A 17,276-nucleotide genomic window follows, 5' to 3' on the forward strand; every position below is an offset into this window, starting at 1 on the left:
GAGTCTGCACAATACTTTATTGCTCATCCCTGTTAGTTCCTCATAAGATGCTAAGGTCAAGTTTGCTCTGCTGTGCTTGAGTTGCACACAGGTTTCCAATCTATTTCATTTTCTAGGACTCCATGCCACTCTTTCTCTTTTCTTTGGGTAGAATTCATTCTAGTAAATTTGGTCAACAGGCTTCATCCTACCTCGTTTCTCAAGAGCTTTTACTGTGTCATCTGAATATTGTAAGGTGAATAGTCATCTTTCGCTCCAGTAGCAGGTAATGCGCTGGAAAGTTTTCGAGCAGCTCAGAAAAAAACCTCTGACTCCACTCATTTTTAGGAGGAGAAAACCACAGAGGGAACCCTGGCAAAGATCACTGTAGAAAGTGTGTAAGTTTTTCAACTGGGGAAACTGTAACACAAAAAAGCTTAAGTGATGCACAGCAAGGATGTGGTAAGTATAGAACAAAATGGAAATTCTACTATTGTTAATCTAAGTCTAATTTATTACTGATTCCACTTCTCTCTGTAGTTCCTTCTCTCTTAAAACTGACAAAATTCAGGTTAAAAATTAACTTTCCATTAAGATGAATAAGAGAGGATCATTTATCATTTCATACTTTTTTTGTTCTATTTGAGGGTTTAGTAAGACAACACAAGAAAATTCCTTTTCCCCTGCTGTAAAATTATATAGCACACAATACAGTTGACTACAGAGCAACATCATATCTAACCCGGAACATAAATGTTAAAAAGAGGTTTTTGTTTACAGGTTCTTTGCACCGTTTTCTAATTCACAGTTCATCCTTAAGGTTTCTTAAACTATTTCATCCTCAGGTCCTCCTCTTGCCAACATCACTGATAAACTTGGAGACTTGGGTTTTTTCACAGGTCTTTATTGAGCTATGTGGAAGAATTGAAAAATTGGGATAGAAATCTCAGCCATTTTAGCTTGTTGAGGACTAAGATATATATTCAGATTGATTTTCAGTTATAATGGATCTACAAGTCAATAATAAGGTCGATAAAGTATGGTTTCAAAACAGCAGGATATTAAGAAGTCTGTGTTAGACAGAGACTTATTTGCATCCAAGCATAAGACTGTTCTTTTGAAAAGAGAAGAGAGATTCAATAAAATCAAGTGAACCAAAGCTTTTACAATTGTTACTCTTTTAATTACCATAGAATTCATTATCAACGACTAACTGGTTTATTAGGGTTTTTTTCTCATTCGGAAGCAACACCAGAACTCAGTTGCAGGTTGTGAAATTTTAATTGTGCTGGTATATGAAAGAAATTTTAAACTTTGTCTTTGCAAAGTACATAGTCCCTTAGAAGAAGTCTTCTGTAAGCAAAATTCCTGCAAAATTAAACTCCGGTAAAATGCAACACATGATAAATGTCTGAGTGACATGTGATTAAATTAGCAAATCGATACTGGATTCTGAACACACTTCTGGATCAGGCAGAAATGAGCATGGTGATTGCTTGCTGCACAGTTACCTCTTTCAGATCCATCTGGCAAAAGTGAAGCACTTGATGTCAGGCTCTTATGAGCATTATCTATCTCCCTATACATATATCCTATATAGGCCAGCCTGGCAGGCAGGTAGTCCTTCCCATCTGCCTTCCATTTCTTAGTCAGATGCCAGTGATCTTCACAGACAATAATCACGATATCTGTAGGTAAAGATCTTTCCTGTTTGATGTGAAAAAATACTTTTTAACAGTTTATCTCCTATGTACCACTTAAATATGGAAATTATAAAGTGGACTAATAGAGGCCTTTAAAAGAGCATAGAATCCAGCCCCCTTTTTTTTGGATATAGGATCAAATTTTCACATATCACCCTGGTCAGAAGTCTGTCTAACTTCAGTGCAGAAGGAGAGATGAAGGGAAAATGGGCAGTATGCATACCCAGACTCCTGCGAACATGTTGCTGACGCAGTTACACATAGCCACTGCCCAGAAGTAACTGCTGTCCTCCTGTATCCTGATAACTGATTTCAGCATTTTACATTTGATGCAGCTTGAACCACATTTTAAAAATACTGATTAAAGTGTTACTTCTTTTTTTTTTTTTATAATGTTATACAAGTAAATATAACACTTTAAAATACAAGCATTCATTTTCTTTCACTGCACTTATATATGGACTTTCTTTGACTTCAGTTGCAGAACTTTGACTAGGTTTTCTTAATTCTGAAGAAATGCAGCCTCTTTCTGGTTTTGTCAGTATATAAACAGATACTACATTCATCAGCCAACCATGCAGTCTTCAGAATAAAACTCATAAACTTTGACTTCAATGACACAGTCCTCAGTCATATACTGAGGCAAAAAAGCAATCATCGCATCTGTCTGGATAAGCCAGTGAAATGAAGGCCTGAAAAGAGCATTGAAAAACAGTCACTTGTTAGTCTCCCTGCTAGTGATCCCAACTTCTTTACCTGGGTTTTTTCCTTCTGTAGCTTAATTTTCCTAGGCCCTTTCAGCAAGGGTTGATATATCTCCTCATTCTAAAGCTTTCTTTTAGAGTATCGTTTAACTCCATGGTTACAAAAACCCCACAGGTATATTGCTTGTTTTAAGATTTATCTTAAATTGTCAAATAATGTAAATTAATTTTCACAGGTCATGAAGCTACTGAATCAAACTACAACTGCATTAATTTCTGAATGTACACTCTACAATTTACACTGGTGGGGCTTAAATCTTTTTTTTTTCTTTCTAAAAACTTATACATTCTGGCTGCTCTGAATAGATAAATAACAAAAGAAAAAGAAGGGGAAAAAAAGATACTATCAGAGGGCTGAATGCTTGCTGCTTTCCCAGAGTCTATAGAAGACACATGCTGTTCAGCATTTCCCAGGAAAGGGCCATCAGCAAAGAGCACAGGTAACTCCTGCGGTGATAACAACCCCCACAGAGCCCTTGTGCACGGGCCACCATGTTCTTCATCAAATTAAACAACATTACCTACGCTGCCATGTGGGGGAAACCGAGTCATAAGGCACTGGGTCTTTTTCAGGGTCACCCCACAGTTACGGGCTAAGCTGAGAACACATTCAGCATAGGTGTGTGTGCCTAAACATCTTGCTAACAGTCCAAGTACATAAGCCTATCTATACATTCCTGTACCTTATTGGGAAGTGATCCTAGTGTACCTCCTGCAGAATTACGCAGATGCCACAACAGAAATCTACAAAGACACATTATGAGATTAATTGTCCATAGGCATTATGTAGGGTTTTCTGGGTGAAATAATTCTTGAGATATTGGATAGTGAAGAAAATGATTAATTCCTAGAGGATATCCACATTTTCCATGTAAGATTTCCTGTGGGAGGACTTTGTTTCACCCATAATTTGGGTTGTTTTTTTTTTTAAATAATCAATTTAATAAATGTTATCTTTCCTTTTCCTGTATCTTTTTTATCTTCCCTTTCCCCCTTCAGATGTTTGCTACTGTATACTATAGTACTGTAGGGGTACTCTTTACTTTCTCTTTTATTTTCCTGTACTTACTTCAACTAATTCTTCAACTGTAGAAAAGTTGCAGAATGCTACAGAGAATGTAAGAGTGGAAAGGAAAAGCATCTTTTTCATCACATTATATTTGGCCCATGTTGATACAACTCATTTATGCGTAACCCACTTCGTACAATTGTTTCTTCCTCCCCTGCCATACACTAATACATGTGTAAAATGCTTTAAAAAGCATTTTAAACAATGCTTATGGGACATTCATATTTCACATCTCAGGCTTGGACAACATGTGATTTTTAAAACTAGAGATTTTTCATTCAGTCCTGGCATCTGATTTACAGGCATTTATATTATACAGGTATTACATTAATTACAACTATCTACAGATGCAAGAAAATACAAACTCTCCAGATTGTGATGAAGTTCAAGTTTAGACCAGTAAAAAGGTGATGTGATAGCTCTCTTTATTGTGTAGTAACAGCACAGACAGTTTTTTCTTTTGTGTCTAGTGGTAACTTAATTTCATGGTCTACTGTGTAACCAGACTCTATGGACTACTAGAAAGCATGTGAAAGATTAAATTATTGATGTCAGCACGTTCCTCATGCAGATATTTACAGAGAAAGAATTACTTGAGAAAACAAATATTCCCTTCTAATACCATGAAGGCAATTTTTTTCTCTAAGGCATAACTTTGGGAGCACAATAATTCTGAAGTTCCATCAGAACCCTGATTTTCTTCACTTGCTTGAAAGAAAGAATGGCTCTCACTTGCCTTAGTCAGGGACCCTCTGATCTACAAATGGGATCCCAGAATCACAGAACGGTTGAGGTTGGAAGGGACCTCTGGAGGTCATCTGGTCCAACTACACTGCTCAAGCAAGGCCACCTAGAGCAGACTGCCCAGGACCATGTCCAGCTTTTGAATATCTCCAAGGATGGAGACTCCACAACTTTTCTGGGCAACGTGTGCCAGTGCTTGGGTCACCCTCGCATTAAAAAAGTGTTTCCTAATGTTCAGACGAAGCCTCCTGTGTTTCAGTTTGTGCCCATTGCCTCTTGGCCTGTCACTGAGCACCACTGGAAAAAGCCTGGCTCCGTCCTTTTTTCACCCTGCCTTCAGGTATTTATATACTTTGATGAGATCCCCTCTGAGCCTTCTCTTCTCCAAGCTGAACAGTCACAGCTCTCTCAGCTTTTCTTCATAGGAGAGATGCTCTAGTCCCTTCATCAACTTGGTGGCCCTTCGTTGGACACTCTCCAGTATGTCCATGTCTCTCTTGTACTGGGGAGCCCAGAACTGGACCCAGCACTCCAGATGTGGTCTCACCAGTGCTGAGTAGAAGGGAAGAATTACCACCCTGACCTGGTGGCAACACTCCTCCTAATACAGCCCAGGATACCATTAGCCTTTTTTGCTGCAAGGGCACATTGCTGTGGCAAAGGCATCCAGTACTTCAGCCTTTTCTGTGTCCCATGTAACCAGGTCCCACATCTTGTTGAGCAATGGGCCCACATTTTCCCTAGTCTGCCTTTTGTCACCTATGTACTTGGAGAAGCCCTGTGTGGGATGTGAGTTAAAACACTCTAGATTCCTTCTGCAGTATTTTGGGCCTTACTGTAAAATACTGCTTCCAAATTTTTTCCCCAAAAAATTGATTTACTATATTTTGAAAACAAATCCAAGTTCTTCTGCCTTTTTACTGCATGCTGCTGACAGGGTGTAATAAACCCCAGGGCAAAAATCATCCTATTCTCTATCTCTTACTGTGTAAACATAGAGACCGGGAAAACCTGCATCTACATATATAAAAATGCATTTAAATCTTTCTTTATGGTTTATGCAGAGGTGCTCAAAAGGCCACTGCAAAAAGTAAAGGTATCTTGCTAGAAAAATTTCATTCAGCTGAAACCTGCTGGCTTTTTAACTCAGGTCTGCCTAGGACTCTTTTTTTGCTGGGTCATGATCAAGTTAGTTAAGGAAGTCCTAGCTGAACGGAGGTGACCATGTTGTCATTAGCTACCATTTAGCAGGATGGCTGCAGCTCAAGTCTGTCCTTGGCTTCCTCCTTCCAAGTCCAGGAGAACAGTTTCTGTTATCCATGTTGCAAGTTTTTAGCAATATTTGGTACATAGTGGAAGTGTGTGAAAAGAGATGCATCCTGGTTAACTAAGAAATTGATTTCAGTAACTGGAATAAATGTTTGCTAAAAAAATGAATAAATATTTATTTGCTGGCAGGTATTTTTGGTGTTTGCTAAGAAGGTAGGGAACTTTCTGTCTCATTAACTTTGTGCGTAACAAGATCATGAATACAATTGCATAAGCTTTGAGTTTCAAACTGAAATGTGAGTTCTCAGTGGTATAGATCTCTATCTGAAGTATGAGTCAAAAGACAAACTTCAGTTTTATCTACTAGAACTCCCCCACCTTTCAGTCTTACTGGGGAAGATGGGGGATTGCTGGCCTGCCTATTTTTCACAGCAAGGTTTCTGAAATCTGGGGTCCATAGGTCTTTCTTCCTAGGTAGGACTAAGCTGCATTTGGAGTTGTATTTGGTAGAATAAGAGTCTTGAATATGCAGCAGCTCTAGGGATCCACCTCCCATGATCTTTGAACTGAAAAATCAAAAATAAATTATCTAGCAATGGACCATGACAGAAAATCTGGACCAATAGCAGATGAGCTGGATCCCACCCACTGCTTTTTCTCATTGTGATAACTGCCATCGTCAGAGGAATGAAGAGACCATTACAAAAAAAAAGGCTGTTGGGTGTAAAAGAGAATTTTTATTATGCTTAACAAGAAAAAAAGAAGAAGAAAATGACCCATTTAGTCATATGCATAGAGAAGAATGTTGGACTTTAAGGTGGGAACAATCCTGCGCTGTTTCATAATGTTTAACATCTGATGAACTGAGAGCCAAAAACAGCTGGATGGTTGTAGAGAGACTTTATAGACGTTAACTCTCATAACACCATGGTATCAGTTGATGATATCAATAGCAATGAATTTAAGATCAAAGTACAGAACAATGTAAATGCAATGTCATTATGGAAATACTGTATTGCATGTACAATGAAATGAACATAATCACATCTGGATACTGCTTAATTACACCACAATAACTTTAAACATTTATGTGCTATATGGTGACTTCTTTTCTACTCCCACCCCCCCACCCCACCCCCCTTTAAGTGTCTGTTGAACTCTGAATGAAGGTTAAGGAAGTTCCAGCACCTATGTGCTACCTTTGGCATCTGTTCCCTGACCCTGTCATGGCGTTCGCAGAGCCTAAATTGGATGAGGCAAACACAAAAGAAGACAGCTGTCACAGGTAAGACATTTTTACCATTTGTCCTTATTATAATTTCCTTATAAAACCCCCAAAACTATTCTTTTTCCTTTCTCTCTTATTCTGAAGTAATGGTACAAATCCCAGCTAGAGGCATTGAGCTAACTTTAGTCTAAATATCAGGTATGGGTTTGTTTTTTTTTCTTTTTTAACTCCCTGAATGTACAGTGAGTTTGTTCCTACTCCATGGAATAATTGAGCACCATGCAGTCTGTTGTTCTGTGGATTTTCATATGCCATCTTAAAAAATGACATCCCCTGCAATTACTGTCTGAAAATACTATGGTATTTCCTGTAAGTGGAGGATTTGTTCCAGTGCCTTTGTGGAAAGTTTCTCTATTCCTACTAGGAGCTCTAAACTGGCTGTTTTTTTACTCTAGAATTGACTGCCTCACAACTGTGTGGTAAATATTTCCTTACACCAAAGGAACAAGACTACTGAACTGTCTAGATACCTAATGATAATACTTGCTATAAGAGCATGTTTTAATTATCACAACACTTACTGCATTTCTAACGATACTAATGATTTAAAATCTGGACATGTTCTGAACATATAGTACAACATATTACAAACCTACTAATTTGAAAACATAAAGAACAGGTTTATCGTATGGTAAATCTAACATCATACTGTTCTCCAGCAAAATCTCACTTATTTATCAAGAAAACCTAAGTGAAAAGTGATATTATCACTTGTGATATTATCACAAAATATTATCAAATATGAGCTCTGGTAAAATGCAGGTGGCAATCAGTCACAATGCCTGCCTTGCTATTTCAGCTGGTCAGAAATGTCCTAGCAGAAAGATTTTAATTTAAAAATACAGAATCTGCAAACCCAAAACTTTCTGCAAGCTTGCATATGTTTTATCTAAGATGTGTTTACAAATATATCAGTTTCAATATAGTCAGTTTTTAATAATAAGGAGGATTTCTTGCCATCAGAATGCAGTCTGTAGGTATATCTCTTCTTTCACAGCAGATACCCACTGGCAGTCAGAGCACTCACCCAGGACGTAAGAGAGCTAGGTTTCTTCTTGAACACAAACTAGACACCTTAGCCACCAATAATGGAGTTAATAATGCCATTAATTAGTCACCCTCAGGGTTATTTTGGCAAAAGTTTTCTCTCTCTCTTAGTTTCTTTTATTGAAGCTGATTTACTTTATATCAGTAAACTAAAAATTTATTGGTCTAAATGGAGAAAGATTACCCTGTTATCTAGCAGTTACATCACTCACCAGCAATACAGGAAATCAAAGTTCAAATTCTTGCTCTGGTTAATGTATATGTGACAAACTGGTTTTGGACAAAAAGTGGGACCTGCAATCCTTAAAAGACATAGTAGATCTTAATGGAGACGCTGTCAAGTCTGTTGCTGGTTTGACATCATATTGCTTTCTACATCCTCAGAACAAGCCCTTGGGCAAAGGACAATGGGCGCACAATAAACTTCACCTCGCTGAGTCTGCCGTGAGCAGCAGTAGTCCACGCTCCACTTACTGAATGCCACCTTTCTCTCTGAAAGTTAAACTGTTAACTTATCACCTACCTCCAGCGCTTTCTGCAACAAAACAGGTTTTTTTCCCAGTGTGAAATATAAAGAATTACACCAGTGTGGCGCTCATAGCAATGAGCTAACAAAAAGTTTTCTGTCAAATTTAATAAGACTTCCAACCAGAATTTTCTCTTTTCCTTCAACATAAACAATCAAACCAAAAAAGGAGACATTTTGCAATGTTCAGATTTCATATTTTCAGGTATTCAGATTTGCACTCAAATCATGACACTGACTTTAGAACCATGTGCTTAATATTTTGTTTCGATTTTGATTCTCTAGAGTTCAGAATGGAAGTTTTGCCTCTGAAAAAATGAATTTAGAAAAGAAAAGGAGGGATGTAGGAAAGATAAAACTTACAAACAGACAAGTTCTTCCAGCAACTGGGACTTCTTGAAAATCACCAGATGTTGCCAGGTTTATGGTAAAGTTATCAGACATCATCGATTTCATGGATTCTAAGTGACAGAATTTTGAGGTCAAACAAAACAAAAATCTTACAGATTTATCACAAACACTCATGACTTAAGAATTCACCCGAGGATTTGTTGAATTTTTTCTTACTGGAACTGAATGAGGCTCAAACTAAAGGTGTTGGGGGGGGGAAGCTGAAAATGTATGGAGATTAAACATTATTCACAGCTGTCACAAATAAAACAGTTAAATTTTAGATAGGTCATACTTAAGATTAAGCACAGCAAAACTTTCTTGGTTTGCAGAACTCAGGTGGACGTATCACTGCACATATATCAGTATGTTACAGTACCTTTGCCAATATCTCCATCTAATCTTCTGTTTTGCTAATACTGAGATGGAGCTTAAGTCTGATGGGCTCTGTTTTTCCTGGCATAGAGGGATGGCATAAAAATGCTGAGTAGGAGATGAGTGAAAACTTGCTTGTATGTAAGTGAATCCTTATGCGATACTTTCTAAGGATAACAAGGTAACAAATGTTGGGATGCAAAAGTATTTGTGGGAGCTCAGATGTGTTGGAGAAACGTTCTTCTGACGAAAGAGCTCTGGCATATTACAGGTCCAGAATGGTCCAAAATCGAGAGATTGTAGCACAACCTTGTAAAGCACCCTTCAGTTCACGTCTGCTACAAACAGTTTGTTTCAGGCCTTTCAGAAACTGTAGCGTGCTGGAACAGTTCCTATTCTACTTTCCCTTTCCCTTGCTGGTCTAGTGTCTATGAGAAGGTGGTAGCACCCAAAACTGTGACTCCAAAAGCCCTTTTACAAATAGAAACTCTGGAAATAAAGGTGAGGCAGAACCAGCCTAGAGAAACCACCAGTATCCCAGGAAACATGGAGAACATAAACCAACAGTAGCTTCCCTCGATAATTATTGGTTTTATTCTTTTACTATGTGTTTGGGTGACATTATGAGCAGGTCAAAGTCTAAAATGTTTAAGAACATTTCCCTAAAAGAGGATTATACCTATCTGTTATGAATGAAAATTTAAATGTTCATTTCTGCTTTTTCCTGAGTAAATTGCAATTTCTGAAAATCAGGGTTTGATCAAACATGCAAACTGAGAAAATAGCCTTTGCAAGTCCCTTTGCTCTTTTTGAAAAAGAATTCAAAGCACTGAAATAATGACATGCTAAGCAATAGAAGTGTCATTATTCTCAACCACTACATCTTGCAGGCTGTAATTTTCAGCCTGCTCAGGGACTCTTGATCATGCAAACTAAATTGAACCATTGCATGAGCAATTTGAAAGGTATGGATGCTTTTATCTAGGACTGAGTACTCCAGCAGAAACACCCCAAATTAGATCACGTTGCTGTCACCATCCTGTATACCTGCAAAACTCTACATGGGTATTTGCATTCCCAAGTAAAACAGGGATTATACTGGAAAGAGTCTGGGACAAAAGATGGAAACAAAAGAGATTCTGCACTATTTTTAAAAGTACCAAAAGTTATATCTGAAAGTAGGTCTCCCTCCCTGGCCAAAAGTGCGAAATATACCAAGTAGTACCAGAGGATGTCCGAATGCACAGCGGCTCACTCACTGAACCAGGAGCCTCCTCTTACATCCCCAGTGGGTGACAAAACCCAGAAAGATAATCTTACCGATAACAATTTTCCTTCATTACAGTTCCCATTCACCACATATAATACAGCTAGGAAAAAAAAAACACAAAAAACCAAACCGCAACCCACATTTGTCAATCACCTGTATTTGGACATAAAGAAACTAAAGCAAGGGTTGGGTGTTTGTTATCTTGTACCTTTTTACCTTTGCTGCCTTTGTTTCTTTTTATTAATGCTGTGCTGGTTTCACCAGTGCTACTGTACTTAGAAGTTGGGAGAGCTTCCACATGTTTGTGTCCATGGACTGCCAACACAATGCCCCAGCCTGGGAGGATTCTTACTTGATGTGTGAGCAAAACAACATTAACCGAGTGATGGGAAGTCTGCAGCAGACTACCTATGTAACTGGTCATAAACAACCACCTAAAGGACAAAACGTTTCATTTAGCAGCAGAAAGTCTTCTCTATTAAAGGTCAGGAAAAAACATGTCAGAAACAATGGGAGTACTTTAAAGACCCTGGCTAACGCAGTCTCCTCAGAAGATGGAACTCTTTGACTTCTTGCAATATTTTTGGATGCAAAAAAACAATATTTAGTAATATTTAATAAAGTATAGACCCTTATTGCCCATGAATATTTTGGCTATGCAACAAAGAGAACTAAACTAAAGCTATATAATTTATGCCTATAAAGGAGAAAGAAGGAGGAACTGCATCCACCTGGGAGCATGTACTGCACTGACTCGTGTTAATGGAGACTGCTGTATACCCCACCAGTATGCAGAACAAAAGAATGATTCACTGCCTGGTATGAATTTTTAGTTTCCCTCAATTCCACTGCCAAACTGAAAAATTAGTTTCCAGAGTTCTGGCCAGCAATGTTGTATTACACTAGTAAAGGATTTTCTTACTACGAAGTTAGCCTCACTCCTACAAAACAGCTTGGTGATATGTGAGCTGCTTTGAACATCGTTCTAAGTCTGTCTGTTACTCAGTTAAAGGCAATGGTGTACTAAATCCAGAGTCCATAAAACTTGTGCACCATCCTGCCTGTATGTCATCCATGCCACTCTCTCCAACAATTTATAAATGCATTTATTTGGTGCATTTCTTATTTCAGAATCAAAGTCTAAATTACGTCTCAGGAAGTGAAAGACTCATACATTTAATCAACTACCTAATTTGGCACTGGATTTACCTTTTCAGTCCCACATGCCTTCCAGAAGATGTGTTTTAGTCAAAAACAATTACTGAGCCCGAGCCAGAGCCAGCATGGGGAGATTCTGTGGTGTGTGGCAGGCAATCAGGAGAGGTGAGCTAATGGCACCTGCCATTAGTGAAGCTGTATTTCTGAAAAATGTATTATGTTTTGACTACACCCATTGACATGAGGGAGAATCCAGAGTTAAAAACAAAACAAAGCAAAATAAAAAAACTTTAGTAAGCTAATTAAAACAGCATTACCTCATACATCAATGCATTCTTGACTCATAAATAAAAGTCCTAAGCAGACCTTTTGGCTGGCAAATAACCCCAGTCTGTAAGGAATTTGATTGATACAGTTGTGAAAATTAAACGTGCTGCAAAGTAACACATAGTGGAGCACGTCATGGCTTGGAGAAACAGGTAAACACAGCACCAATTTATGCCTAAATTCAGCAGAGTATTCCATGCAAAACTAAAACTTTGGATGTTGCTAAACGCGTAAGTAATAGAAAATAGTCATCTCTTCCCTTGCTGCTTTTTACAGAGTAGTTTGCTTCAACACATTTGCATTCTGCTTGGATCTCCCAAGTCTGAAGGATCATGCCTTCACGGATTTGGGGCCAAGGGAGGAGCGGGCTCCTCTTCTAGTTTATTGCCATGGCACCTGAAAAATAATTGGCACACTATCACAAATGGTGGTTTTCAGCAGCTGTGGCATGCGAGGATTATAGCTTTAGCAGAAATATCTGTTCCCCAACTGAAATTTTCCAGGGGGCTTCACAGTGCATGAGCAAAATTGAAATGTGGGCTCAGGGATAAGAAAGAAGCCTCATGTTTTCATCTGGCGTGACAAAACTACTTCTGATATGTAAGAGAGCAGGGAGCGGGCTCTCAGACCACTTCTTTTTCCTGAACTAGGATACCCAGTGGTCACCACTGACATCTTCCACGAGTTCATTTGTTCAAGTGAACACAAAATCTATTAGTGGACCTGCTTTGTAAAGTAATATTTTGCTGCCTGTTCCACAGTTGTTCTCGAGAAACTGTTTTGTGTGAACTCAGACTGCTTCAGCTTGACCATCTGTGTAGAAACTGTACCAAAGACTTCTCTACCAGGGAGGGAGAATCCTGAAACAGTTACTACTTTGATCCAATTTGGATAATTATCCAAAACTCGGTTATCAACGTAAAATTAACATGGGCTTCTTGGAACTGATAAATTTCATTTGAATAAATTTTCACTGTGGAAAATCATGAAACAATAAGCTCTCTAGCTAAAGCCTGGATAAGAACATAATGCAAACAATCATTCAGCTCATATGTCCATTTTATTCCCCAGTCTTTTAGTTTAGGTTTTGGGGTGGTTATTTTCATTGCAAATTCTTTGGAACTAGGGTCATATTATGTGTGTGCATGTTCTGACATTATTTTCATAGTAACTAAACCTGAATTTTAGTCTTGGTTAGATTTTCAGGAAAACCTATCAGCCCCAGTCTCTCTGTTAGAGTTCCGCTTCCCCATTAGAAGAGCGATTAAGACTGTAATAACTACGTAGTCTGAAGCACATTAGTGATCACACTTCAAAATGTAATTTTATATCTTCCCACTTTGCTGTCCCACTTCTCAAGCTCTGAGCAGAGAAACTGCAGAAGAATGGAAGGGAGGTGGGAGGGAATTAATCAACTTTCATCTGCCTCTATTGTGCCATTTTAATGACAGGTTCACCTTCCGTGTTCCACTGGGAAACAGAGCAAGATGCCAGAGGATCAAGTGAAATAAAGTGGTAGTGGCAGTGCAAAGTTAGACTAAGGTAGACCATGGACAACAGCTAGAATAGACTAAATGAGGTTGAATTGGAAAGGTGGAATTGGAGGGAAAATAGAAATATGGACCAGATAAAACTGAGTGCAACATGAGAAAAGGAACAGCAAATTTAAAGGTGCAGCAACTGGGATGGAAAAAACAATCAGTAAAAAGGAGAAGACTGTCTTCTCAGAGAACAGAAGCAGAAAATGAAATGGTGTCTAAGAAGATGTAGGAGAAAGATTCAACAAAAAGGGCGCGGGGGGGGGGAGAACATAGGAGTAAAAAAATAACAACAAAAAGAGTGGGAATGAAGAACGTCATTGAAGAAATGGAAAACAAAACAAAAGATGCCAAAGAACTGGAGATGGGAAAGAAGGTAGTGTCAAGAAGCAAATGAGAGTATAGGCAGTGAAGAATAAAACATTTCATAGATAGGGAAAAAAGTATGGAATAAATAAAAGATATAAGCATGCATATAAAGAAAGACCACAAAAGATGATGACCTTGTGCCATGCAAGTATGGCTTAAGTTTGCCCTAAGAACAGGTAGTAGTTTTCCCACTGCTGGTTTTGCATTTGTAGAATAAAACTATTAATATATTATGCTAGGACAAACATATTTCACAGTGAAAATCTGTGTATCCATAATAGAAATGGACTTGATGTCAAGATAGTCTGAGGAGAGAGGTTCAGATTGTTTTCTATGCTTCATTGTACTCCCTTATGTAAAAAAGGGACCTACGGCTTTATTCTATCATTCTGATACATGCTGAGTAGTACCATGACCTGCGAGTGATTTGAGTGAAATCAATAGGACTGCTTGCTGAGCAAGGACTTGACTGCTGCTTTGCCTAGGGTCAACAGCAGAGTTCCCATTGCTTCCAGTGAAAAAAGATCAGGTAGTAAGATAATAGTCATGAGAGAGAATGACAGAATGTTCCCTATTTCCACCACCAAGTGCAGATGAAAACCACTACAAAACAAAGGGATATCAAAAGAATGCCTTTATTTTCAAAAATATTGCATTGCTAAGCACCAGCTAGACATTGTGTCCAAAAGGTATAATGAGGTCTTTTGCACATCCTTTTTATAATCCAATGTTAGATAAATTAAATTCACTTTGAAAATTATCACGACTTTTTATGAAAAACGTATTATATAGTCAGTAGACTTTGGATGGATAGTAAACACATGCTCCATTTATTTTAATACAGCATAAATAGACAGAATGGGTACTGAGGATCGGCAGCTTTAATGCATTTAATTACATTCTCTTCCATATCTAGCTAATAGGCTTCCACCACCTTGAAATTCTTAGATGACCAAATGTCTGTACAATAATGTATGGACCTTTTTTCACCAAATCAGCAAAACTTTCAAAGATGTTTTTAATGTAAGCAGTAATCCATTGCCAAACTTTTTATGGTTTTGACCCTTCCGGACTTTGGGTGACTTCTGTTTTACATAGATAAAAAGGAAACAGTCTCTGACTTAATGCCTTTTAAAAAAAAAAAAAACCTGGAAATTTTCTTAGAACTGGTTTCACTGCCCTGGACTGAGTGAGAACATTCATTTGATTCATCTGTAACTTTCTCTCCACTTGATTCAGTAAGTTAAATATCAAGACAGGAGAGGGATTGTTTCTTTTTCAACTGAAGCTCTCTTTCCAGTATACTTAGGCATCAGTTTCTTAATATTTTAGAGGCTTATTTCTGAGCACACAAACTCACTAGGGCTTGAAGTTTTGATAGTGAATTATCAAATTACATTTGTACCCAAAAGATATGTTTGTTAAACCTAATTTTCAGAGTACACCTCGGGGGGGGGGGGGGGGGGGAGAACTGTAGGTCACTCAAGAAACAAAGCAAATAGATACATAATGTGAAATCAGATAGTTCAAATTGCACAATTAAACAATCAAAGGAGACTGCAAAGAGTAAAGATGTGTGTAGGCTTATAACAGCTGGTAATTTTGTGACTATTCAAATGAATTGTCTTTCAGTATTCACAGCATTAAATACTGAAACTTATGGTTTTAGTTAGCATGACTAGAAAATTGCACAAAAGGGAACATTTGGAACGATGAAGCAAGGGGAGAAAAATGAGAACCAGTAACAAGAAGATAAATTCTATTATCATATTACCTGTTCCTTTCACAAAATGCCTCCTGCTGAACTCCATGCTATTGGAAATCCATCCAAGCTCATTTTTGCTAACTGACAAAAAATATCACACAAGGATCCTCTTTCCAGACAGATCTTTGCTAAATGGGTCTTCTATATCTATGAATAATTTTATTTTACAGTTGTTTTGCCTGCAATGAGCCAACACACTATGGAGACATATCCATGAATGAAAATAACTTCATATATCTTCATATATGACTACAGTCATGCAGAAAATAGCAATCAGTCACAATAAATCTAATAAAAGAAATAATGCCAGAAATGAATGTAGTGCTATGAATTTTGTCACACTGTCTGGGTTTGTGATTCAGTAGAATTTCACAAATTAAATAAGCTGGGGCCTAGTATAATAAAGTTGTGTGCTTACAGACAGATTCATTTACCAGATCCACCATGCAGGCGTCTCACGAGCCAGGTCTGGACTCCAGCCCTGCCATCCCAAGGCCCCCAACTTCTTGAGCATACAGGGAGCTAGTTAGCTGCCTACAGCTGGTGATACACTCTTGTCTTCTCTGTAATCCTGCTACTGTCAGAAAAGATGAAGCAAAAACTTCAACCAAGCCTTCATTCAATTCTGAATAAATGTTATTATTATTATAATTTTTTAAGAAGGGGTGTAAGTGGAGGTGAGGCTGTTTTCAGTTTATCAGAAAAGTGCTGCTGTTGCACAGGCCGCAAGAGAAGGCAGTTGCGGTGGTGATGTCCTGGCTAATCAGGGCATCGGATCCCCAGAGCACTTCCACCACAATTGCTAGGACTTAACCCAAACCCTGTCTTCAGTATCCACCTGGGAAACAACATTGGGTCTCCCTAAATTTTGCAGCAGCAATTAAATAATTTGTTCTTGAGGACAAACTTTCTTCCGGCCAAGTACTAGATGCGGTATCCCAATGCAGAATAGACGAATGAACTCCCTCAAACGTATTCTGCATGAAATCAGAACAGATAGCCTTTCATTTGCTCAGAAAACTGTCCTTCCATTTATACACTGCCAGTTTTCATCTGTATCTCGAAATTCTTCCAGCATCATCAACTGAGAAAGCATATAGCTCTCATCTTCTGTCTCTTCCAGACAGCAGAGGCCATGCTTAATTTTATTCTCTGTAAAAGAAATGGGAACAAGCATCTGGACTACTGTTAGTCACCATCTCTTCAAGTTTGGGATCTCTAATGGTATATTTTCCACAAGAATCTCTATCTCATTTTTGTAGCTCTGCAGTATATCACACATGGTCCTGAAACTGTGTAAGTTCTGTAGACTGTTTCTGTGTTATAAATAAAATATCCATGGTGGGATTATAGAAGAAAAGAAATCCCAGTATTTATCAACACCTCTTCCACAAGGTTTTCAAAGATACTTAAGCATCTAAGTCTTGTTATAAACACACTAAATCTAATACAAAGACTAGAAAAGCTACAAGGCAAATATGAAGGTCAAAAAATCAGAGTATATTTAAGACAAATGGTCATTTAGGTTGATGCATTTGCATTGTGTTGGCTTAGTGCCCACAGTGGGATGCCACAAAGGACAGAGCATGCTGAGGAAGGTTTTTAATAAACTGACTTTCCAAATGCATCTCCAGAGCTCTTCCCAGCTCATTCCAAAACTCAGAAATACAAGGCTGTTACTAGCAAACCTGGTGC

The sequence above is a fragment of the Aptenodytes patagonicus genome, chromosome 3, assembly GCF_965638725.1.
Source record: "Aptenodytes patagonicus chromosome 3, bAptPat1.pri.cur, whole genome shotgun sequence".
Lineage (NCBI taxonomy): Eukaryota > Metazoa > Chordata > Aves > Sphenisciformes > Spheniscidae > Aptenodytes > Aptenodytes patagonicus.